At 44.3% G+C, this 21,704-nt stretch overlaps 1 protein-coding gene across 3 annotated transcripts in view; it reads right to left on the bottom strand.

Moving 5' to 3' along the window:
- The window catches only part of CCDC85A (coiled-coil domain containing 85A), a 926,772-nt gene that overhangs the window by 810,590 nt on the left and 94,478 nt on the right, over positions 1 to 21,704 (bottom strand). The gene's annotated exons all lie outside the window — the stretch shown is intronic.

The raw sequence follows: 21,704 nt of genomic DNA, 5'->3' as shown, positions 1-21,704 counted from the left end.
TGAATTTTAAAGGCACCATAAATCTACTCCAAATATAGGTGTGAACCTACTCGAGTAGATTAACTTTCTTTTTTTTTTTCAATTTTGGCAATTGACTTTGCAGCTGCGAACAGCTCTGAATTTTTGGAAGTGTGCAGGCTTTAATCAAAAATCAATGCTCCCATTTTAGCCACAAAACTAACTACAAAGATTGTTTTTGATGATGAAAAACTTTACTTGCACCTTAAATAGAATATTTAAATACAACATTGTGTAAATTAGTACCATGTGAAAATGTGCAATTTATCCTCTTAGTGACATAGTGAAATTGCATTAAAAAAAATTCATTTTCTCCAAATGATATATTTAATTTCTGTTAATTCACAATACTCTCCCCACGTCTGCTTCTATTATGGTCAGTAGAATAATATGCAACAAGCTCTTGAGAAATATTTGTGCCAGGTGTGGTAGAATTGTTGGCTCGTTCTTCCATAGGCAGGAATATTGATATTCTAAAAAGGTTATTGGGATTAGTGTGTCCTATAAAATTATGACACTGAGCTGTAACTCTAATTAAATCCCTTTTTTTATCATTCAATGAAGTTCCTTCGAATACTGTGTTGCAGGAACCAAATGTTTCTGTAGCAGTAGTTTCAAGGAGCATTTGATTTACTTTAACCCCTTCGCTGCCAGGCCTTTTCCCCCTCCTGTGCCAGGCCTTTTTTTGCCTATTTGGGGCAGTTCGCGCTTAGGCCCTCATAACTTTTTGTCCACATAAGCTAACCAAGCCAAATTTGCGTCCTTTTTTTCCAACATCCTACGGATTCTAGAGGTACCCAGACTTTGTGGGTTCCCCTGAAGGAGGCCAAGAAATTGGCCAAAATACAGTGAAAATTTCGTTTTTTTCAAAAAAATTGGAAAAAGTGGCTGCAGAAGAAGGCTTGTGGTTTTTCCCCTGAAAATGGCATCAACAAAGGGTTTGCGGTGCTAAACTCAGCAGCTTCCCAGCTTTCAGGAACAGGCAGACTTGAATCAGAAAACCCAATTTTTCAACACAATTTTGGCATTTTACTGGGGCATACCCCATTTGTGCAATTTTTTGTGCTTTCAGCCTCCTTCCAGTCAGTGACAGGAATGGTCATGAAACCAATGCTGGATCCCAGAAACCTAAACATTTCTGAAAAGTAGACAAAATTCTGAATTCAGCAAGGGGTCATTTGTGTAGATCCTACAAGGGTTTCCTACAGAAAATAACAGCTGAAAAAGAAAAATATTGAAATTGAGGTGAAAAAACCATCAATTTTTCTCTACGTTTTACTCTGTAACTTTTCCCTGCAATGTCAGATTATCGAAAGCAATATACCGTTACGTCTGCTCGACTCCTCTGGTTGCGGGGATATATAGGGTTTGTAGGTTCATCAAGAACCCGAGGAACCCAGAGCCAATAAATGAGCTGCACCCTGCAGTGCGTTTTCATTCTATACCGGGTATACAGCAATTCATTTGCTGAAATATAAGGAGTAAAAAATTGCTATCAAGAAAACCTTTGCATTTCCAAAAAGGGCACAAGATAAGGTGTTGAGGAGCAGTGGTTATTTGCACATCTCTGAATTCCGGGGTGACCATAGTAGCACGTGAATTACAGGGAATTTCTCAAATAGATGTCTTTTTTACACACACTCCTATATTTGGAAGGAAAAAATGTAGAGAAAGACAAGGGGCAATAGTACTTGTTTTGCTAATCTATGTTCCCCCAAGTCTCCCGATAAAAATGGTACCTCACTTGTGTGGGTAGGCCTAGCACCCGCGACAGGATATGCCCCAAAACACAACGTGGACACATCACAGAAAACAGAGCTGTTTTTAGCAAAGTGACTACCTGTAGATTTTGGCCTCTAGCTCAGCCGCCACCTAGGGAAACCTACCAAACCTGTGCATTTCTGAAAACTAGAGACCTAGGGGAATCCAAGGAGGGGTGACTTGTGTGGCTCGGACCAGGTTCTGTTACCCAGAATCCTTTGCAAACCTCAAAATTTGGCTAAAAAAACACATGTTCCTCACATTTCTGTGGCAGAAAGTTCTGGAATCTGAGAGGAGCCACAAATGTCCTTCCACCCAGCGTTCCCCCACGTCTCCCGATAAAAATGATACCTCACTTGTGTGGGTAGGCCTAGCACCCGCGACAGGATATGCCCCAAAACACAACGTGGACACATCACAGAAAACAGAGCTGTTTTTAGCAAAGTGACTACCTGTAGATTTTGGCCTCTAGCTCAGCCGCCACCTAGGGAAACCTACCAAACCTGTGCATTTCTGAAAACTAGAGACCTAGGGGAATCCAAGGAGGGGTGACTTGTGTGGCTCGGACCAGGTTCTGTTACCCAGAATCCTTTGCAAACCTCAAAATTTGGCTAAAAAAACACATGTTGCTCACATTTCTGTGGGAGAAAGTTCTGGAATCTGAGAGGAGCCACAAATTTCCTTCCACCCAGCGTTCCCCCACGTCTCCCGATAAAAATGATACCTCACTTGTGTGGGTAGGCCTAGCGCCCGCGACAGGATATGCCCCAAAACACAACGTGGACATATCACAGAAAACAGAGCTGTTTTTAGCAAAGTGACTACCTGTAGATTTTGGCCCCTAGCTCAGCCGCCACCTAGGGAAACCTACCAAACCTGTGCATTTCTGAAAACTAGAGACCTAGGGGAATCCAAGGAGGGGTGACTTGCGGGGCTCGGACCAGGATCTGTTACCCAGAATCCTTTGCAAACCTCAAAATTTGGCTAAAAAAACACATGTTCCTCACATTTCTGTGGCAGAAAGTTCTGGAATCTGAGAGGAGCCACAAATTTCCTTCCACCCAGCGTTCCCCCACGTCTCCCGATAAAAATTATACCTCACTTGTGTGGGTAGGCCTAGCGCCCGCGACAGGATATGCCCCAAAACACAACGTGGACATATCACAGAAAACAGAGCTGTTTTTAGCAAAGTGACTACCTGTAGATTTTGGCCTCTAGCTCAGCCGCCACCTAGGGAAACCTACCACACCTGTGCATTTCTGAAAACTAGAGACCTAGGGGAATCCAAGGAGGGGTGACTTGCGGGGCTCGGACCAGGTTCTGTTACCCAGAATCCTTTGCAAACCTCAAAATTTGGCTAAAAAAACACATGTTCCTCACATTTCTGTGGCAGAAAGTTCTGGAATCTGAGAGGAGCCACAAATTTCCTTCCACCCAGCGTTCCCCCACGTCTCCCGATAAAAATGATACCCTACTTGTGTGGGTAGGCCTAGCGCCCGCGACAGGATATGCCCCAAAACACAACGTGGACATATCACAGAAAACAGAGCTGTTTTTAGCAAAGTGACTACCTGTAGATTTTGGCCTCTAGCTCAGCCGCCACCTAGGGAAACCTACCAAACCTGTGCATTTCTGAAACTAGAGACCTAGGGGAATCCAAGGAGGGGTGACTTGCGGGGCTCGGACCAGGTTCTGTTACCCAGAATCCTTTGCAAATCTCAAAATTTGGCTAAAAAAACACATGTTCCTCACATTTCTGTGGCAGAAAGTTCTGGAATCTGAGAGGAGGCACAAATTTCCTTCCACCCAGCGTTCCCCCACGTCTCCCGATAAAAATGATACCTCACTTGTGTGGGTAGGCCTAGCGCCCGCGACAGGATATGCCCCAAAACACAACGTGGACATATCACAGAAAACAGAGCTGTTTTTAGCAAAGTGACTACCTGTAGATTTTGGCCTCTAGCTCAGCCCCCACCTAGGGAAACCTACCAAACCTGTGCATTTCTGAAAACTAGAGACCTAGGGGAATCCAAGGAGGGGTGACTTGCGGGGCTCGGACCAGGTTCTGTTACCCAGAATCCTTTGCAAACCTCAAAATTTGGCTAAAAAAACACATGTTCCTCACATTTCTGTGGCAGAAAGTTCTGGAATCTGAGAGGAGCCACAAATTTGTTTCCACCCAGCGTTCCCCCACGTCCCCCGATAAAAATGATACCTCACTTGTGTGGGTAGGCCTAGCGCCCGCGACAGGATATGCCCCAAAACACAACGTGGACATATCACAGAAAACAGAGCTGTTTTTAGCAAAGTGACTACCTGTAGATTTTGGCCTCTAGCTCAGCCGCCACCTAGGGAAACCTACCAAACCTGTGCATTTCTGAAAACTAGAGACCTAGGGGAATCCAAGGAGGGGTGACTTGCGGGGCTCAGACCAGGTTCTGTTACCCAGAATCCTTTGCAAACCTCAAAATTTGGCTAAAAAAACACATGTTCCTCACATTTCTGTGGCAGAAAGTTCTGGAATCTGAGAGGAGCCACAAATTTCCTTCCACCCAGCGTTCCCCCACGTCTCCCGATAAAAATGATACCTCACTTGTGTGGGTAGGCCTAGCGCCCGCGACAGGATATGCCCCAAAACACAACGTGGACATATCACAGAAAACAGAGCTGTTTTTAGCAAAGTGACTACCTGTAGATTTTGCCCTCTAGCTCAGCCGCCACCTAGGGAAACCTACCAAACCTGTGCATTTCTGAAAACTAGAGACCTAGGGGAATCCAAGGAGGGGTGACTTGCGGGGCTCCGACCAGGTTCTGTTACCCAGAATCCTTTGCAAATCTCAAAATTTGGCTAAAAAAACACATGTTCCTCACATTTCTGTGGCAGAAAGTTCTGGAATCTGAGAGGAGCCACAAATTTCCTTCCACCCAGCGTTCCCCCACGTCTCCCGATAAAAATGATACCTCACTTGTGTGGGTAGGCCTAGCGCCCGCGACAGGATATGCCCCAAAACACAACGTGGACATATCACAGAAAACAGAGCTGTTTTTAGCAAAGTGACTACCTGTAGATTTTGGCGTCTAGCTCAGCCGCCACCTAGGGAAACCTACCAAACCTGTGCATTTCTGAAAACTAGAGACCTAGGGGAATCCAAGGAGGGGTGACTTGCGGGGCTCGGACCAGGTTCTGTTACCCAGAATCCTTTGCAAACCTCAAAATTTGGCTAAAAAAACACATGTTCCTCACATTTCTGTGGCAGAAAGTTCTGGAATCTGAGAGGAGCCACAAATTTCCTTCCACCCAGCGTTCCCCCACGTCTCCCGATAAAAATGATACCTCACTTGTGTGGGTAGGCCTAGCGCCCGCGACAGGATATGCCCCAAAACACAACGTGGACATATCACAGAAAACAGAGCTGTTTTTAGCAAAGTGACTACCTGGAGATTTTGGCCTCTAGCTCAGCCGCCACCTAGGGAAACCTACCAAACCTGTACATTTCTGAAAACTAGAGACCTAGGGGAATCCAAGGAGGGGTGACTTGTGTGGCTCGGACCAGGTTCTGTTACCCAGAATCCTTTGCAAACCTCAAAATTTGGCTAAAAAAACACATGTCCCTCACATTTCTGTGGCAGAAAGTTCTGGAATCTGAGAGGAGCTACAAATTTCCTTCCACCCAGCGTTCCCCCAAGTCTCCCGATAAAAATTATACCTCACTTGCGTGGGTAGGCCTAGTGCCGGCGACAGGAAACACCCCAAAGCGCAACGTGGACACATCCTAAATTTTGGAAAAAAACAGAGGTGTTTTTTGCGAAGTGCCTACCTGTAGATTTTGGCCTCTAGCTCAGCCGGCACCTAGGGAAACCTACCAAACCTGTGCATTTCTGAAAACTAGAGACCTAGGGGAATCCAAGGAGGGGTGACTTGCGGGGCTCGGACCAGGTTCTGTTACCCAGAATCCTTTGCAAACCTCAAAATTTGGCTAAAAATACACGTTACTCACATTTCTGTGGCAGAAAGTTCTGGAATCTGAGAGGAGCCACAAATTTCCTTCTACCCAGCGTTCCCCCAAGTCTCCCGATAAAAATGATACCTCACTTGTGTGGGTAGGACTAGCGCCCACGAAAGGAAAGGGCCCAAAACACAACGTGGACACATCACATTTTTTTATAAAAAGCAGTGCCTACCTGTGGATTTTGGCCTGTAGCTCAGCCGACACCTGAGGAAACCTAGCAAACCAGTGCATTTTTGAAAACTAGAAACCCAGGGGAATCCAAGATGGCGTGACTTGCGGGGCTCTGACCAGGTTATGTTACCCAGAATCCTTTGCAAACATCAACATTTGGCCCAAAAAACACTTTTTCCTCTCATTTCGGTGACAGAAAGTTCTGGAATCTGAGAGGAGCCACAAATTTCCTTCCACCCAGCGTTCCCCTAAGTCTCTCGATAAAAATGGTACATCACTTCTGTGGGTAGGCCTAGCGCCCACAAAAGGAAATGGCCCAAAACACAACGGGACACAACATATTTTTTCACAGAAAACAGAGGTGTTTTTTGCAAGGTGCCTACCTGTGGTGTTTGGCCTGTAGCTCAGCCGGCCCCAGGGGGGGGGGGCAGAAATGCCCTAAAATAAATTTGCCCCCCCAACCCCCACCCTCCCCCGCCGGGAGCGACCCTTGCCTACGGGGTCGCTCCCCCTGCGTGACATTGGCACCAAAAAACAAATCCCCAGTGCCTAGTGGTTTCTGCCCCCTTGGGGGCAGGTTGACCTAAACTCAGCCAATCTGCCCCCAAGGGGGGCAGAAATGGCCTAAATACAATTTGTCCCCCAGGGGAGCGACTTTTGCCTGATGGGTCGCTCCCCATCTCTAAAAAAAAAAAAAAAAAGAAAAAAAAAAAAATTGCCCTGGTGCCTAGAGTGTTCTGCCCCCCCCCTAATAATAGGCCGATCTGTCCCCCGGGGGGGCAGAAATGGCCTAAAATAAATTTGCCCCCCCAACCCCCATGCCCCCCCCGGGAGCGACCCTTGCCTACGGGGTCGCTCCCCCTGCGTGACATTGGTGCCAAAAAACAAATCCCCGGTGCCTAGTGGTTTCTGCCCCTTGGGGGCAGATTGACCTAAAATTGGCCAATCTGCCCCCAGGGGGGGCAGAAATGGTCTAAATACAATTTGCCCCCCCAGGGGAGCGACCCTTGCCTGATGGGTCGCTCCCCATCTCTAAAAAAAGAAACAACAAAAAAAAAAACACAAAAAAAAAAATTGCCCTGGCGCCTAGAGTGTTCTGCCCCCCCCCCCGGGGGCAGTTCGGCCTAATAATAGGCCGATCTGTCCCCCGGGTGGGCAGAAATGGCCTAAAATAAATTTGCCCCCCAACCCCCAACCCCCCCCCCCGGGAGCGACCCTTGCCTACGGGGTCGCTCCCCCTGCGTGACATTGGCGCCAAAAAACAAATCCCCGGTGCCTAGTGGTTTCTGCCTCCTTGGGGGCAGATTGACCTAAAATTGGCCAATCTGCCCCCAGGGGGGCAGAAATGGTCTAAATACAATTTGCCCCCCCAGGGGAGCGACCCTTGCCTGATGGGTCGCTCCCCATTTCTAAAAAAAGAAACAACAAAAAAAAAAACACAAAAAAAAATTGCCCTGGCGCCTAGAGTGTTCTGCCCCCCCCCCCGGGGGCAGTTCGGCCTAATAATAGGCCGATCTGTCCCCCGGGGGGGCAGAAATGGCCTAAAATAAATTTGCCCCCCCAACCCCCACCCCCCCCCCCGGGAGCGACCCTTGCCTACGGGGTCGCTCCCCCTGCGTGACATTGGCGCCAAAAAACAAATCCCCGGTGCCTAGTGGTTTCTGCCCCCTTGGGGGCAGATTGACCTACAATTGGCCAATCTGCCCCCAGGGGGGCAGAAATGGTCTAAATACAATTTGCCCCCCCAGGGGAGCGACCCTTGCCTGATGGGTCGCTCCCCATCTCTAAAAAAAGAAACAAAAAAAAAAAAAACACTAAAAAAAAAAAGCCCTGGCGCCTAGAGTGTTCTGCCCCCCCCCCCCCGGGGGCAGTTCGGCCTAATAATAGGCCGATCTGTCCCCCGGGGGGGCAGAAATGGCCTAAAATAAATTTGCCCCCCAGCCCCCACCCCCCCCCCCCCGGGAGCGACCCTTGCCTACGGGGTCGCTCCCCCTGCGTGACATTGGCGCCAAAAAACAAATCCCCGGTGCCTAGTGGTTTCTGCCCCCTTGGGGGCAGATTGACCTAAAATCGGCCAATCTGCCCCCAGGGGGGCAGAAATGGTCTAAATACAATTTGCCCCCAGGGGAGCGACCCTTGCCTGATGGGTCGCTCCCCATCTCTAAAAAAAAAAAAAGAACAACAAAAAAAACACAAAAAAAAATTTTCCCTTGCGCCTAGAGGTTTCTTCCCCCCCTGGGGGCAGATCGGCCTAATAATAGGCCGATCTGCCCCCAGGGGGGGCAGAAATGGCCTAAAATAAATTCCCCTCCCCCCCAGGGAGCGACCCTTGCCTAAGTGGTCGCTCCCTTTGCGTGAAATTCACGCAAAGAAAAAACTCCCTGGTGTCTAGTGGTTTCTACCCCCCTTGGGGGCAGATTGGCCTCATCAAAATAGGCCAATCGGCCCCCAAGGGGGGCAGAAATGGCCAAAATATAATTTTCCCCCAAGGGGAGCGACCCTTGCCTAAGGGGTCGCTCCCCACCAAAAAAAAAAAAAAATGGTCCCTGGTGCCTAGAGGTTTCTGCCCCCCCTGGGGGCAGATCGGCCTAATAGTAGGCCGATCTGCCCCCAGGGGGGGCAGAAAAGGCCTTCCCGAAAATATGCCCCCCTGGGAGCGACCCTTGCCCAAGGGGTCGCTCCCTTTTGTCAATAACAATAAAAATAAAAATAAATCCCTGGTGTCTAGTGGTTTCTACCCCCCTTGGGGGCAGATTGGCCTCATCAAAATAGGCCAATCTGCCCCCAAGGGGGGCAGAAATGGCCAAAATATAATTTGCCCCCAAGGGGAATGACCCTTGCCTAAGGGGTCGCTCCATCCCTCAATAAAAAAAAATGAAACAAAAAAAAGAAAAAAAAAAAAAAATGGTCCCTGGTGCCTAGAGGTTTCTGCCCCCCCTGGGGGCAGAAAAGGCCTTTTCAAAAAAATGCCCCCCCTGGGAGCGACCCAAGGGGTCGCTCCTTTTGTCAATTTCTAAGAAAAAAAAAAAAATCCCTGGTGTCTAGTGGGGTTTCAAAAGCCGGATTGCAAGCAATCCGGCTTTTGAAACCCTCGGAGGGACTTCAAAGGGAAGGAAATACTTTTCCTTCCCTTTGAAGCCCCTCCGGGCCTCCCAAGTGATTGAAAAAGAAATGCTTTTGCATTTCTTTTTCAATCGCGCTGGAAGCAGTGCTTCCAGCGCGACGAGGGAGGCCCCTGTGACACATCAGCGCGCGCGCGCGCGCGCTGATGTCACAGGGGGGGGGTGGGGGGGTCGGGGGTGGAAGGGGAAGGTCTTCCCCTTCCATCCCCGACTTGGGGGGGGAAGGGGGGTGCACGGGGGCGCGCTAGCGCGCCCCCATGTTCCCCTGTGCCATGGACGAGATGATCTCGTCCAAGGCACAGGGGAACTGTAGTCTTGGACAAGATCATCTCGTCCAAGGCACAGAAGAGGTTAACCCTTTTGCTGCCAAGCCTCCCCCACCCCACCTGCTAAGTATTGTTTTGGCTGTTTGGTTTAGTTTGTGCTTGGAACTCCATACTTTTTTGCCCACATAAGCTATCCATGCCAAATTTGTGACCTTTTTTTCCAACATCATGGGAATTCTAAAGGCATCCTTATTTGGGGATTCTCCTGGAAGGGACCAAGAAAATTGCCAAAATATAGCTAATTTTGAGGGTTTTTTACAAAAAAATAGGTAAAGTGTTCTTGATAAAAGTGCCTTTTTTCATAAAAATGGCATTAACAAACTGTTCGATGTGCTAAAGTCACCATTTTCCCAGCTTTCGGGTTTGTGTAGAGCTGAATAAAAAAATGTAATTGTTTACCACTGTTTTAACAATTTTGAATGAGGTAGGTAGCCCATTTTTCCTATTATTTGTGCTTTCAACCTACTTCCAGCTTGTGGTGCAAAACATTGGGAAATCCATGGGTGATCCAAGAAAGCTATATATTCCTAAAAAGTAGACAAGATTCCAAATTCATCAAAGGATCATATGTGTACATCTCTCAAAGTTTTCCCAAAGAATCTATCTTTTGAAATAAATAAATATTGAAAACGAGTAGAAAAAATAGCTATTGGTGACAATATTTTCATTTGTTACTTTTTGGCATGATGGTCGTTTAACAAAAGCAATGTATCATTACTTTTGCTAGGCCCTTTTGGTTGTGGAGATAGGGTTTGTAGGTTCTCTAAGAGCCAACAACTGAGCTGCACTATGCAATGTTTTTTCATTGTGTGCTGAGAATAGACCAATTCATACGGTGAAATATGTGGAGTGAAAAATAGATTTCAAGGTAACATATATAATTCTGAAATGTGCCTAAGATATGGAGTTTAGGAGCAGTGGTTATTTGTACATCTCTGATTTGCGGGCACCAGTACGAGCACATGATTTAGAGGGTATTTTACAAAATGTCTTCCACTTACACACTGACTTACTTTTGGAAGGCAAAAATGTAGAAAAATCAAATTGGAAATAATAAATATCCTATTATTCTATGCCCCTAAATGTCTTCTGATAAAAATGCTACATAACTTGTGTGGGCAGGCCTAGTGCGAGCACAGTAAATGGCCCAAAACACAACATGGATATATCAAATTTTTCCACTCAAAACTGACCCTGTTTTGCAAAGTGGGTAGCTGTGGATTTTGGGACCTACCTCAGCTGGCACATAGGGAAACCTAGAACACCTGTATATGATTGAAAACTAGGAATCTAGGCGAATCCAGGATGGGGTGACTTGCATGGCTCTCACCAGGTTGTTTTACTCAAAATCCCTTACAAACCTCAAACATTGACTAACAAAAACACATTTTCCTCACTTTTCTGTGATGGAAACTTTTGGAATCTGCAGGGAACCACAACATTCCTTCCACCTAGCATTCCACTAAGACTTCTGATAAAAATGGTACCTCATTTGTGTGGTTAGGCCTAGTGCCCGTGACAGGAAACAGCTTAAAACACACCATGGATTCATCACATTTTTCAACTGAAAACTGACTTGTTTTTTGCAAAGTGGGTAGTTGTGGATTTTGGGCCATAGATCAGCCAGCACCTAGGGAAACCTAGCAAACCTATACATAGTGAAAACAAGACATCTAGGGGAATCCAGGATGGGGTAACTTGCATGGCTCTCACCAGGTTGTTTTACCCAGAATCCCTTGCAAACCTCAAACTTTGACTAACAAAAACACATTTCCTCACATTTTCGTGATGGGAAGTTCTGTTATCTGTGGGAAGCCACGATCTTCCTTCCACCCACCATTACCGTAAGTCTTCTGATAAAAATGCTACCTCCTTTGTGTCGCTGGGTGTACTGCACCCAACAGACAAGCATCAAAAAAGGGCAATGGGAGTCTCATGGAGCGACTCTCATTGACCCTAGTTTGATTTGTGCCTGTCAAGGGCACTAGGCCATGTCACACAATAAGGGTAGTGTTATTGTGACAAGTGGGGGAATGCTAAATGGTAGGACTTTTGTAGATTCCTTCTGATTTCAGAAGTTTACATCACAGAAATGCAAGGACAATGTACATGTTTAGGCAAAGTTTGTGGTGTGCAGGACATAAACACTTTCTCAGATCCACGCAGAGTATATAAATTGGACTCCCCTCAATGTCTATTTTACTGAAATGTCTCAGTTTGGTAGGTTTTCCCAGGAGGCAGCTGAACCAAGCCCGAAAAATTCAGCCATTATTCATTGGCGTACAATGATAATGGGACTTAGCCCAACTCTGCTATGCATATGTATAAAAAATAATCATCCTAAATCAAAATTTCCATTCTTGCCAAAATGATGGGTATTCTTCAGTTCCCAGGGGGTCAGAAAGACTGTTGGGGTCATATTGGAAGTGGAGACGAGGCCTGATGTGTGCGCAGGTGAGCAGGCCACTCCCACACCTTGTAGCAATAAAATAACTCCCTTGTGTCTAGTGAGCTTTCTGTCCCTCCCACCGGGGCAGACTGGAGAATTAGACCTTTTATCTTCCCCCTGGGGGGCAATAATACTAATGCTAGTCATTTAAGCGGTGGGGTTAGGCATAATGAGTAGCTGGGCCATCCCCACCCAATTCCTGGATTCCAGGGGGCTTTTTGCCCCCTAGGGGCAGATTGGAGATAACAACCTCCGATTTGCCCTTGGGGGAGGGGGAGCATTAGCCCATTGCCATTGCCCATTGCCAGGGAGCCTCTCCCCCTCCAAATGTAATCCCTGGAGGTCTAGTGGCCTTTCTACCCCCACTAGGGGCAGATTGGAGGAAAACACTTCCTATCTGCCCCTGATGGGACGCAGAAAGACTTCTGGGGCTTGTGTAGATGGGTGGGGGCTACATCCCAGGCCTCAGAGGGCAATCCCCCACCCATTTTGCATTTAAAAATCCCTGGTATCTATTGAGAGCTCTACCCCCCCCCCCCCCGGGGGCAGAATGGCGCACCCAGAGGGAGGCAGAAAGACTTTTAGGCCCATGGGAGGGAAGAGAACTAGCTTATTGCCAGGAGGCAGATCCCTCTCCAAGTATAATCCCTGGTCATCTAATGGGCTTTCTGCCCCCACGTGGTGAAGCCCCAGGGGGCAAGCACATTTTATCTGCCCCAATGAGGGGCAAAACGACTGCTGGGGGTCATTTTGGTGGGTGAGAGATAGGCATGGGAGGGCCACCCCCACCTATTTTGCTAAATGGAAACAATCCCTGGTGACTAGTGGGCTTTCTGCTCCCCTGAATGGCAGAAAGTCTTAGGGCCTGGGGGATAGGGGAGCATTAGGCCATTGCAAGGGAGCCACAGCCGCCTAAAAAAATAGTCCCTGGGGTCTAGTGGGTGGATCCCAGCTTGGAGATTGACCTCCTGCGGTAATCCCCAAGATGGGATCCACTGGGTAATTGTAACATTCTAAAGGGAAGATTCACCCTGTCTAAATGGGTGCTCGGGTGCTGAGATATGCCCTTGAGCACTGGTGTATGTGAAAGTAAATGAACCAATCATCTAATTTTAGTTTTACTTTCTGTGTTATGATGTCAGCATGCCATCCTCTTCCCCAGCACCCTGAGGCTTAATATTAAAAAAAGGAAACTCCTCTGGGGCTCGCACCAGAAAGATTTCCTGCTTCAGGTACAGGGTGGTCTACAGTCAACCTGAGAACACAAAGACTGCTTCAGAGAACAGCACAGAGCTGTCCTCTGCACTGATCTGGTTAACTAGACAAGGACAACAATTTTTGTTCATTGAACGGAGCGGACAACCTTTGTATTTATACTTTTGCTAACATTTCTATCATTAGACTTTGTGTCATGTTTTAAGTTTTGGCATGTTTTAAGTTGTGTCATGGTTTGACAGTTTACACTGGGCAACCACACATTTTCTGAAGGTGATTTACACGCTGGTAACACAGTAACACATATACCTTCATTTTCAAACATAAGGAAAATCAAAACAGCAGAACTTTTGATGTGCCTTTATAGCTTACATATATATATATATATATATATATATATATATATATATATATATATATATATATATATATATATATATATATATATTTTTAGTTGGCCCCAAGAGTTTGCTAGAGATCAGTGATTCTTAAACTTTTGACTTTTGTTTATCCCCACTTAATCAATAATGGAACTGGAGGACCCCCACTGAGTCATTACTGGAAGCCAAGGTCCCTGGCTTCAGCATTTTTGATGATTTCAATGCAAAACAATACACACAAGAAAGAGACATGCATCCATCAAATAAATATTCAAATGATTAAATATTTTATTTCATTCACAAACAAAACTTTAAAAAAAATCGAAATTCTAAATTTAATGGGAAGGTTGGAGCTTTACTAAATTCAATTGAGATCACTCATCATCCATACTTTATTCTGTTTGATGCACTTGCACTGTTCCCACAAATCAGGATACTAACTTAATTTTCAGCCTCCAATTTCAAATACCTTCACATTTACATAAAGTTTTATTTTGTTCAATCTTACATGTTTCTTCTTTATTTATTATACACTTTAGCTTACATTTAAGACAAAGTGGTGCAGGGCAGTTCTGCGCCAAAAATACCAGTGCTGCACTGGGCCACTTTTGAAATGCAGGGATGTGCTGTATTTACATGAATACGTAGCACCCCTGCATTTCCACCTGCGCCACCGCTGAATTAAGCTGCCAGCGCCAACGCAGGCATCCTTGAACCATAGTGCAAGGGTGTCTGCATTGAGAGGATAGATTGTTTATGTGCAGGAAGGGACACCTTCCTGCACATAAACAATCATCCATGGCATTTTGCTTCTACTATGTGTGCTGCAGAATGCAGCACACCTGGAAAAAGTAAAAAACGAGGAGTAATAAAAGAATTCTCTCCTCGTTTCGCCATGCTAACGCCACTTTGGGAGTGGCATTAGTTTTTGGTGCTGCCACTGATTTCCAAATTCTGGTAAATCTAAGGCAGTGTCAAAAGCAATGGGTGTGGTGGTGGAACACCCACTGCAATACCCATTGCACGTTCTTCTGATGCAGAAAACTGCGTTGGAGGGGTCCAACACATTGAGCGTTTATTGGAAAAAATCAAAATGTCCTGAATTACTATGCCTTATGAAGCTATTGCTACTTATTAACCCAGTTGTTTCAATAAATGCTAGGTCACACAACTCTAAAGTTTAAAATCGGTGACTCACTTTTCTTACCCCCAGAAGCAAGGTTTTAGCATTGAAATCCTGGGGAATCCTCTCAAAGCTATCATGTTCACAAGAAGACACACTGTCCACTTCAGTAAAATACAACCAGCCCTGTCTTGCCTGCCCTAATATAAAAGACCCCAGTCAAAAGCAGGATCTTAAGAACATGTGAAAGGGCTGAAACAAATATATAAAAATCAAAATATATTTTTACATCATATTCAATAGAGACATGCCTTGCTACAATGTTACAACCATGCACTGTAGATCCATAAATATGTATTGTTGAATCTTTGCAAATCAGAGCAAGGTTAGCCAGCTGTTTGTGGTTTCCATAATCCACATATGTAAATAAGAACATCTGGGTTTTCCAATTCTAAATCTGAAAGTTTAATTCCAATTATAGACAACAATAAATATGGTAACCATAATGTAGATGTAATATACCTAGCAATGTTAAAGAAAAAGGCAGTAGTTCAATCAAAATTCATATACTTAGTGATGGAGCACATTCAACCATTAATGAAAGATAGTTTAACATTTATTTTACAAAAAAGAACAGTAAATATGTATATGTATGAGCACATTTTAATGGGAAGGTCCCTGCATCTCCTACCTAATTATGCTGCCCTGTCTTTCAGATTTAAATAATATGGGAAATGTTTTAGTATTCATAAAAATGAAGCTTTGTGAAGATCTGTGTAAAAGAACCCTTTTGTTCACTTGTGATCAATGTCCTTCTTGTGTCTGTTCACAGACCGTTATATTTAACTGTATATGAAAATATTGTTTCAAATATGTTGATGTCATAAATCGATTTTGGGAATTTCATTTTTTGAGGAGAGGGCCACATCGTGGTATGTTTTTCTATATATGTTCTTTCCCTCATGATACGCTTAATTTCTCCCATTTCCATATCTCCCTCTTCTGTTGAAGCATACCACAGCCATGTAATATCAGATATAATGAGAAGTGTAGTGTGCACATCATTTTCACTGTACCTTCTGTAAGAGTGACCGAGCTTCACTCAAGGTTCCAGCAAGGCAGAAATACATGCCCATCATGTCTGGTTTAGGATGCTGCTGTTTCCTCTACCTGACGAGGGTGAAGTCAATAGTCTTTCTTCTGGGTGGAACAGGTCTAAAAAAACTCCTACTTTAATGGTTAAAAACTGGGCAACACCAGTCACGTACAAGAAGCAGGAATTACTTCCCAAATGAGCTCTAACATTTGCATCACAAATTAATAAAATTGTCACTGGCACAAATCTAAAGTTGTCCAAACTCTAGAAAATCCTCTAATTATTTTAAAATGGCTATTCGGTATAGCTAACCGGACTACTTATGTTTGTGTCCTTGGACTAGCAGCATCATCTACACCTGCCCCAAAGCTCAGCAAATAGGCTACAATAATTGGAGAAACAGGGAGACCGAGTTCCTTAACATACGCAAACACATTCTTCTGAAAATGGCATTGCATTCTCTACACCTATTGGATTCGAAAACCATATTCAAAGTTCTCTGCACTGTACATAAGGCCAGCCAGTCTACAGTTTACAGCATCACACCTGATCAGTCAAAGATCAAGTTAATAAAGCATATGTATGGGTCCTGGGCAGGGGAGTAGCTTGGTCAGTAAGATTGAGGGGGTGGGAGTTTCAGATTTCCCAACATTTACGCTGGCACATAATGTTAAAATATGTTATACAACAAGCAGTGCGCACAGGCAGAGCTTAAGGCACAGCTGAAAGGGATCAGCTTGCAAATTGGTAGGGGTACTAGGTGAGAGACAGCACATTATTTTGTGAAATAATCAACATTTTTGATGTCTTTTCAAATAGAGAGAGGGAGAGTGTGTGTGCTTTGATTCTGTGTGTGCACAAATTCCTGGTGAAATCCAAGAGACACCGCATCATACCCAACTGAAAGCACATGCAACCATCTATTTATCACAAAATACATTTTTTGGTAGGGTGGGTGTAATACCCTAAACACCACCCTGAAGCTACGCTCCTCATCTGGCGAGCTCGGGCCATGAACATGAGGGTAAGGCACAATCTAACAACTTGCCCTTCAGGAACCTCAGGAAAGTGGAACTGTTAAGCTTGCCTTTCACTGCAGATTCACAACTGAAAAGGTTGTGACAGGAATATCGAATGGAGTTAACACCTAACATCCAGTTAAATTTGAACTACATAAGAAAATCCAGTCTATTAGCTCTACTGAATATCCTAGCTTTCCGCATATGCTGGAAGGTAAGGTGCTGTGCATTCTGAAACAGCAAAAGAATTAGGAGATTACAATGATGGGCATGCCATAAAAGAAAATGGAGAGTAAGAGGGCAAAATGACTGGTACAGACCTTTCACTCAAACATTATAATGTTAGCTTTTTTGTTTCCCGATGTTAGCTTTATAATATCTGGAAAAACTGGAATATTAGTTGACAAGGTGGAATCCCACCTTAACTATTAATCACAGTCCTTGTCAGAGTGAACCACAAAAGCAACTAATTAACCCTCTGCTTAACCCTCTGGTAGCTTGTCACAAAGTAGGTAGGCTTAACTTAGAGCCAATGTGTAAATTATTTATGCAGCATCCAATCAGTAATAAAGTGAAAATACAACAAAAGAACACTCCTAAACTAAGCTTAAAAAATAGAGCAAATCTTCATAAATAATATTATACCACAATGACAAAAATCCAATAAGTAGAACCAGAGATATGAATTTTTGAAGTTTGATTTAAAAATAGCACCAAAAAGTGCTGACCATGGTTATCTGGTCACGCAAAACTGGCTAAAAGTCTAACTGTGATGGAACAAGGGTCAGATACAGGGACCAGATTAGTCGCAATGGAAAGCTTACCTTCTGACCTTCATGGAGAAAAAGTGTTCATCGAGGAGTCTGCGGATCAAGCTGGAAACAAGTGGGGTTATGCAATGGTGGGTTACTGAAGAGCGGTGTCCCAATGCAGTCATTGACAAAGGCGGGAAAGATATGTGTGGGTGAAGTCTGAAATCTGTTCCTAGGAACGCCTTGACATTGGTTGATGGCTGGCGTTTGTCCCGATGAAGCTCTCTACGTTCAAAAAGGCACACTTTTCTGGAAGTCAGATCTCTTTCAGCACGGTGAACTTGAAAGCTGAGGCCAATTGGTTAGTCGACATCGATGGCTGTGGCTTTGACAGCAGTTGCAGTCTCTGACCATTTTATAGGCATATAGCTGGCAAAAAGTTTCCAAACCCCTGATCTTGCAGTTTGGGGACAGGAGAAGTATACTCTAATAGCAGCCATGGGTCCAGGCCTAGGGGCACCACTTGAGGGTTATGACTCACCCAGCTGCACAGTATAGAGCAGATCTAGTTGGAACTGGTCAGCTGGGTAATTGCAGGGTGAGAGGTCTCTGGAAGCTTGTTGTGTCTCTGTAGTTTAAAAAGGAAGTCTGCAACTGGATCCTAGAGTCACTTCTGGTGTTGTGGGTTCAAAGCAAGCAAGTCCAAATTTACTTTGGGTTCTTCAAACAGCAGGACAGTCCTTTTTCTGATATTCAAAGGTCCAAGAGTGTTCCCAGGAGGGTATTGGGGAATGCCACACTAATGCCCAGTGTCAGCCTGTGTGTGAAGGGAAATTCCTGGCTACTGAATAGCCAAAGGGGATACAGTTCCCAAGGGAGACCCTACTCAATTTTGCAGCAATTCCTGTCTGTTTACTGTAAACTATCCCACAGAGCCCCTCTCTACCTAAATCCAAAATGGCAGAACCTTTCATCCCCTGGGTAGAGCTCTCTGTGCCCACCTGGAGGTATGGCTATGATAATGGGCAGCCGTACACCCTTTATTGGTCACTCCAAAACAGTTCGGGGTAGCTCCCGACTCCCATTCGGTTTGGAGTCATGCTGGCAAGCTGGTGAGCAAAACAAAGGGGAGCAAGGCCCAATTGTGTGCCACGTCAGCCTATGACAGGGTAGGCATCCTTTAAAGCTCAGGAATGTGTTGCACACAGGAAGAAAAACACCTCTCCACACCCAAACCCTTTGTCCAATGTCTGGGAGTAATCCACATTTCACCACAGGAGAGCCATTGTGAGTCAAGTGTTACTGGAGACCAGCACCTTTAGTTTAAGTAGGACAATAAAAACTTTCTAAAATTGTCATTTTCAAAAAAGTCATTTAAAATCTGACTGACCATTAAATTGGATTTTAAATTCCTATTAAAATGAGTCCCTTCTGCAAAAGAAGGCAAACATCTGGGAAGAACACCACACAAATGATGGCCATTTCCTGCAATATCCTACCCTCAAAGGTTGCAATGTTCTAATAGCATTGCCTGCTGTTTGTCCCTATTGCTCTGGTAAAGTGCATTTAGCAAATAGTAGGACATCAAGCTCAGGTAGAGTATCTTTAATAACTGGTAAAGCCCTCTGAAACTAGCTAGCCACTCCTCAGTGTAGTGAAGAGAAGTGAAATGTATTTAGAATGTGCACTTGATGATGACGAATCTCTAGGTGCTGAATCTGAAGTCTCTGCTGTGGGATCCACAACTTCTAATTGTTTCTTTTTAGGTCTCAGCTACAGACAGCTTTAGCTGTGGGTAGGCCAGACCTATTGTTTCCCATATACAGCGTGTTTTTTTTAGTTGGGCCCTTGTTAATCTCTGGATGGCTTTATTACCTATCTCAGTTGTCTGCACTTAATTCAATAGCTTTTGACCGTATTCTTGCTTTCGTCTCATCTAGGAGTACTTTGGGCTCATTGTGTTCTAAGTGGATGCATTGTTTTTTTCCACTCCAGTAACGATGGACTCATTATTTGTATTTTAGGTGCTCTTTGGGTGGGCATGTGTTTCCTTGCTCTCTTCCCTTTTACTACTTAAAAAGTGCCAAACGCAAAAAAAAATTGTCTACAATGCCTCTCTCCTCAATGCTTCCTGCCCCACTTCCGATACTTCTCCTCAGACCACTGCCCATGGCTTACTTTTATATTTTGTTTTTGTGCTGCCGAGCTACTCACGTATTTTTCGCCCTCTGCATTAACATTTACTTTCTATTTTCCACCATTTAATTTGCCATTGTAACATGAATGTCTGCCATGTTAGAATAGACATTTTTAATTGGGTGGGCATCTTATGGCCCATGCAGGCTCTCATGTCATAATATAGTGCAATTGCGACATGATACATCATGGCGCATGGGGCAACCTTAGAATGGGTTCACTTTAACGGGAAATCCATTCCAAGATTGCCGACCATGCATTCTTGAGCACCTTCACATAGTAATTATCATACAACTGCAAAGAAGCATTGGCAAAGCCAATAGCCTGGCCATTTTAAGCTGATACCTATTGGTTGTGACACTATTTTTTATATATAACTGTTGAATATGGATTAATTTGTAGCCATGCATGTACCCTTATGAGACCACTATTAACTTATGCAAAAGCAACAGGATTAATTAATATCAGCTAAAGGAGTACACTTATAGAAAAAACAAAAAAACGAGAGGAGCACGGTAGAGTAAATTGCCCACCTAAACTTGGCATTTCACTAATATTGACAAGATTTTTTATTTTTCATTCATTTAGTCCAAAACCTAAGAGTTTATTTGTAAAATATTGTAAAATATGTTTTCAGTTAAAGATTTCCTATATGGTTTCTGGAGGTGCCTTCTTAATTTCTAAGTGCTTTGTTTTCGCCCTCTTCTTCACTTCCCTGATAAGTTGTAGATTGGTTGAAGTGGTGCCTTCCTGGAAACACTGCTTCATTGACCTCACTGTTGCTGCAGGTGGCTCAGCTTCTCGTATTCATCGGTACATTGGTGCATAAGGAGCAAAGTGCAAAATCAAAGTAGAAAGTCAATTTGTGAATAGTTTACCCTGCCCGCCCCTTGAACTCCCCGATACCAGTAGCACCCCATCAAATGTGATTAATCATATGATGAACAACAAACACAGTTGATGTGTTGCCTGCAACATGAAGGATAATCTAAGTTCAGAAACAAAAGTGTTCACACAGTAAAACCTGTACCAAAGCAATGACAATTACATTGCAAGCACAGCTTCAAATCAACATTCATGGGCGTGCATCTTAAACCCTCGGTGAAGCGAGTTCTAAACGGGTAAAAAATGACATGAAACAAATACTTCCCTGGTTGGTTTTCCACTGTTTCAGTGACATACCATAGCATTAGACGCAGGAGAGCGCTTTCAAAGATAACATGATAATTGTACCTCTCGGGCCTTCCTGTTTGCTTCCCATGCTGGCTTCTGGGTGTTTCTTTGTACTGTTAAGCTGATTTGTTTTAGAGACTTATTCGACCAGATAACCTGTATTGTCTAGACTACAAGGAAATGTTCTGACGTGAACAATGATAACAGTAATTAAAGAACAATTTTCTACCCTTAAATGGTATCGTCAGAGACACGGTGTTTTCGTTGTGACTGTGTCTCAGTGCACAGGCCAACCTTTTTTTTAAATACTTGAAATTGTGCACATTTCCGGACACTACTGTTAGGCTTTGCCTCACCATCACATTGAAACTGTCTTAAAACATGGCGTTATTACAGCAGACCCGTTCTTCTAGTAGTCCCAAAAACACAGATTAGTGAGGGAAATCATTTTTGGACTACCAGATGATAATGTCAAAGTTTGTGGGGCCTCTGTTACAATAGTAGTGTACCAAACTCCACCCAATAGCTAACATAATTCTTAAAGTAAGCAAAGGAAATATGGCTACCTGTTATCAGCCACCCTTATAATTAGGTTAGAAAAGAACATTATCTAGGAGTACAAATTGCTGTTGTTGTTATTATTACTTATTATTATTATTATATTGCTGTTATCCTTTTCACTGTATGTGCAGAACAGCAATCATCAAAAATCTTAAGTCACTATTCCACCTCTAAAATACATCAGGGTTGGTACCTCATTACGGACCTGATTTAGAGTTTGGTTGAGGTGTTACTCTTCACAAACATGACGAATATCCCGTCCGACATAATACAAGCTCCATAAGCTATAATGGAATTGTAATACGGCAGTTGGGATATCCGTCACGTTCGTG

Source organism: Pleurodeles waltl, chromosome 5 (assembly GCF_031143425.1).
Source record: "Pleurodeles waltl isolate 20211129_DDA chromosome 5, aPleWal1.hap1.20221129, whole genome shotgun sequence".
Classification (NCBI taxonomy): domain Eukaryota; kingdom Metazoa; phylum Chordata; class Amphibia; order Caudata; family Salamandridae; genus Pleurodeles; species Pleurodeles waltl.
The sequence above is the reverse complement of the archived record's forward strand: the minus strand, read 5'-3'. Positions and strand labels throughout refer to the sequence as shown.